Source organism: Pinus tabuliformis, chromosome 5_1 (assembly GCF_031772625.1).
Source record: "Pinus tabuliformis cultivar Carrire ecotype Pingquan chromosome 5_1, CPIR1, whole genome shotgun sequence".
In the NCBI taxonomy this organism is placed as follows: Eukaryota; Viridiplantae; Streptophyta; class Pinopsida; order Pinales; family Pinaceae; genus Pinus; species Pinus tabuliformis.
In genome coordinates, this window is record NC_142305.1 from 868,876,074 (window position 1) to 868,881,475 (window position 5,402).

Sequence of the window (5,402 nt, forward strand, 5' to 3'; positions counted from 1 at the left end):
ATGGCTCTCATCTTTTTGTATAAATAGGAGATCTCTCTTGTTCATTTGTTAGTTCTTTAGCTTGGAGTTTGTAGTTCTTCCTTGATGGCTTTTGAAAGCTTTGGAGAGCTTTGTTGTACTTTGTAATTTTGAAGAATTCGAATAAAGCTTTGATGTTCTCAACATGGAAGGAGATGTGAAGTAGATGTCATGGAGCATATTAAAATGTAAGGTAGAGTAGATTTCATTTTGTAATTTTGCTTTGGTTTCATTATGTCATTTGATTGCTTTCAAGTTTGATAGATTAGATTTTTTATTCATGCAATTTAATTCATGTAAGTGTGTTCAACCGGTTGATTGTAGATTAGTTTTTCTTTACATGTTTTTGCATCAAATAGTGACATGAGATTTACCTCTCTACTGACTTTGTTTTTTTTTTTTTCTTTTCAATTTCAGTTATGCTTTGATTTCAGTCTTATTCATTTGCTTTGTTAGTTAGTTTAGATATCAGATTGCTCAAGTTGTTGATGATCACCTCCGAAAGCTATAGCGAGACTAATGGCGAGGGGTCAGACTATAAATTAATGCGATTTGATTTTAAGTTTACTTTTCTGCAATTAGATATCAGATTTCTCAAGTTGTTGATGATTACCTCCGAAAGCCATAGCAAGACTAATGGCGAGGGGTCAGACTATGAATTGATGTGATTGGATTTTAAGTTTACTTTTCTGCAATTAGATATCAGATTGCTCAAGTTGTTGATGATTACCTTCGAAAGCCATGGCGAGACTAACTAGTGAGGGGTCAGACTATGAATTGATGTGATCTGATTTTAGTTTTACTTTTCTACAATTAGATCTTAAATTGCTCATATCATTGATGGTTACCTCCGAAAGCCATAGCTGGAATAATGGCGAGGGATCGAATTATGAATGTGTAATTTGATTTTAGTTTTACTTGCAATTTTTGATTTGTTTGAGTGCAATAGCTTAACTTTTATTTCCGTATTTAGACAAGTAGCAGAGACAGTGATTTCATGATCAATATTTCATCTTTTGCTTGATTGAAGTAGCTGCATACTTACACTTTTCTTTAAGTACTAATTCCATCAATAACATGTTTTAAGATTTTTTGAAGTGCTAAGTTTTGGAAGTTACCATTAGTGACATAGACCTTGTCTTGAAATCTACATCCATACTTGAGCTTTAAAAGTATTCTTAAGACCTTAGAATAGGATTTCCATTTGCATTAGATACTTTAGGAGATCAACAAGAACAAAACCCCAAAACAAAATAAAATCTATAAAACAACGAAGTAAGAAAAATGTTAACTAAGCACATATGGTGCACCACACTTCATCAGTTTAGGATACCCAGATTGATAATTTATGTAGAGCAATTTAAGACATTAAATTGACTAGACAACATGTACATCAAGTCCTTGGTAAATTTATTTGCTGAGGTGTATATTGTAGTTCATGGTTACTTGGTACTCCTTTTACCTAGATTCACCCGAGCAGTCATTTCAATCTTTTCTAACTCCTTAAATTTGAAAATATCATCGAGCACTTGTCCTTTCAAGCTCACTAAACCAATGAAAGTGACTAGAGTCACCTTTTCGTCCTTTTCTCGACTCTTAAAACATGAAAATGAAAAGTTTTTGTTTCAAATTCTAAAATTAATTGACCGCAGAACAACATCATTCCTATGGAATTACTCCTTAGTGGATATTAGGTTGATACCAATGACGACATTTCCTGAGTCTACCGGTCAAGGAAACCCCTCTGATGGGAATCCTAGTCTTTTTCCTTCTTTTAGAAATACTGGTGCTCCCTATATGGAGATGTTGTCCCTTCTTGGATTGACCATTGGTCTGCCAGTTTCGTTGTTTTTGACCTCGGTGGTTCAGATTGTCAAAATTGCTTTTCAATCAAGTTCTCCTCCCCCTGAACAACATCAACCTCATGTTGATCCTAAATTTGACCCCTTGCCTTTTTCGCCTATTTCTTCACCTCGTTCTTCCTCTTCGCCTGGTGAAATTCTAGATTCTAGTAACCAGGAAGCTAAGAAGAATAAGAAGAGGATGATGAAGAAGAAGAAGAAGAATCAAGGGGGAAACCAAGAAGTCATTTCTATGGATACAATTGATGTAAAATCCTCCAACGATCCCCGAAAAGTAAAATTCCCTTGCATGTTATTTAAGGGTGACCATCTTCTTCAAAATGTCCTGGTATTCCCAAGGTTTTAGAAGTGTGGTCCACAGGTTCACATCGACCTTTGTCATCAGCCTTTGGCGATCATGCTAGTGATAAACCTTCAACTAGTAATAGTAAAGTTCATGGGAAAAAGGGAAAAGTCAAATTTCCTTGTAAGTTGTGTGAAGGTAATCATCCCATTCACCTTTTTCCTCTTATGGATGAAGCTTCCAAAGAGTTTGAAAACCTTACATCTTCTCAACCTTGTATTCCGGTTGGTTATCAAAAGCTTTCCCCTGATCCTTTGCTAGTTGATCTAGTGATTGATCAAAAGTCACCTTTTGTCAACCCCGCTCTCTAAAAGTGAGTCTCTTGAGTCCATTCTCGACCAACCCTTGGTTGAGAAATCGGTAGACTTGACTCCACCTTCAGTTAACCACACCTTTACAGTAGAGAGTGAACCTCATACTGCTCAAGTTCTTCTAGCTTCTTCATTTTCGAATGAATTGGAGGGAAATCCTCCTGTTCTCGAGGTGCATGAGAGCAAGAGGGAAGCTCTCACCTTCCTATGGCACCCCCTCCAAGTAGTTTAGTCACTTATTTTGGTTGGAGTCAGCTGGCTGGATATCGTCTTCCTTCTTATGTGCCTTTCCATATTACAGTACAGGCTTACCATTTGGTTGTACCTAGCACAATCATAGATGAGGGCGCATATGTTTGTATTCTGTCCTCAACTGCTTGGCAAGCTTTAGGTTCTCCATAGCTTGTCCTCATCACCCAGAATTTGTTAGCTTTTAACAGAGGAACCAGTCAACCATTGGGATCCTTCCTAAGCTACCTATTACTTTGGGAGGAAATACTCTTTATAGAGACGTGATGGTTGTCAAAGGTCATTTAGATTTTAATCTACTCCTTGGCCGTGACTATGTTTATGTCATGGGAGCTCTTGCCTCTTCCCTCTTTCGAGCGATGTGTTTCCCACATGAAGGAAGCATTTTGATCATTGATCAGCTTACGTTCATTGGTCCTAAATCAACTCCCACTCAACCATCATCCCTAAATGGTTCTTATGTGAAAGCAATATCACCCACGCCATAGGTTAAGTATGTGGCCACCTGTTCTGTGCCCACATCTACTGATGATCTAGTAGGTGATGTAGTACACCATGTAATGGGGGCATTGGAGCCTAATTTTTCATTCGGATCTTTGGACATGTATCCCTTCCAGAGCATTGTTCTCCCATCTGATGAGAACATCTTGTAGAAATTTTGAATAATATAACACTTATTCACAGAGATTATCCTGATTATACACTATTTGCGGAATGCATGCATAATACATAACCTCCTCTACGTTGATCATTAATTTTGCGGAATTAAAAACAATGAAACATCAATCGCATGCGCACATTAACACAGTATGTACTGGGGAAAGCATACAGCTGAAAACCCCCAACTATTTGTATATTATAATGATAGAGAACATGTAACAATACATAGTACAATACTCCTCACAAGTACTTAGTACTATCTCCACCTGCTACACACAAACTAGCGCAGATCCGAACAAGTCACAGGTTCAAATCTCCTCCACTCTTTGCCTACCTCTACTGCGCAATCCAAAGTGAGAATGATTACTTTCCAAGCTCGTTTTTCCTTGGCTTTTACTACGCAATCCTCATTGGCAATCTCAATCACTGATTGTGCAAAACTCATGCACAACTTTAGTCACAACTGATAGTAGTCTCCACCTCTAACACTTGTCTCCACTGAACTGTTGTTACACTAAAAAATGTCACCTTGACTACTTACAGTTAGTATGGCTCAAATCAACAGTCATGGTACCCTCTTAGGCAAGTCTCATGCCTCTGTTATCCATCTCAAACTCAAAGAAGAGAGGAAGTCTTGTAAAAACTATGTTTATCTCTGGGGTCGCAGGTTCTCTCTAGCCTTACCTGCGGGGACGCTGACCATGTTCACAAAATCTGCGTCCATGGACGCTCTGTATGTTAAGGGACAGGTGCGTCCCTCTGTAAAAGGCAAAATGCGCGAGTTTTATCTTGAAAAAGTTACTTGTGGTTACTTCTAGAACATTCTAGAGGTCGGTTTGATGAAATGGATGCGCCTCCAGTTGGTTCATGTATCTCTATTAAGGGGGAACTTATCCCATCAATAAGGGAGCTATCCCACCCATAGAGGGGGATGATCCCATTGATAGTGGACCTGAATAACCTCTTTACAGCACTATAAATAAAGACATTGAGCCAGAGGGAGAGGAGGTTGGAGCTATACATTTTCTTTGGGTAAATGCTGCAGGATTTAGGTCTTCCATTAGAGCCTTTGTGAGGAGAGATTGTCTTTACTTGATTCTACTTGGAAGAGGGTGAGCTTTGTCAAAGTAGAGGAAAACCCTTGATGGACCCTGGGAGGAACTTGCACAACACCAAGGCCAGGTTGTAAGAGTTTCTTTGTTTCGTTATTAATACAAACTGGTTTATTTTTCTCAATAGCTTGTGTTAATGAGTTATTTCATGTGTTCCTTGGTCTGCATGTTGAATATATGTTTTATTATATGAAATGCAAGTGCTTGGTAATTGTTTGATTGTTTGTGGTTGCAGGAATTGACTTGAAGGAGGAGCTCATCCGGATCGTCAAGAACGGACTTCAACAACAGCGTTTTGGAATAAGGTAAGCCTAAACACTTGTAGTTTTCATGTTGTAAAAGGTGTATTTAGAGAAAGATCACTCCATTTTGTCTTGTTTGTCATTAGAACGTCTTAGACTTCTAGGAAGGTCAGTCGTGTCCGCACCCTTGACCAATTCCGTGTGACAAATTGGCGACTCCACTGGGGAATCCATTAATGAGAGAGTCTTTTCCTTTATATGAACTTTGCTTTGAGAAAATCATTTTTATTTTCTGGTTTTTGACTGTGAGAATTAGTATTTGGGTGGCTTAGCTTTAGATTTAGTTAGATTTGGTTTTTCTTCATTTTTCCAGAAGGACGCACCCTCTGAGTACTGCACAGTGCGTCTTTGGACGCGCTGTTGCCGTTTGCACAGAGCGGGGCCGCACCTGTGACAACGGGTTGCCTGCGTCTTCCTGTAAAATTTAAGAAAATTCCATTTTTTGCTTTAATTGCTTTTAGATTTTGATTTTCATTAGTATTTTCTGCCCAGATCCTTTAGTACCCTGTCAAGAATTTTCACCTGAACTTGTTTTGTGAGCTTTG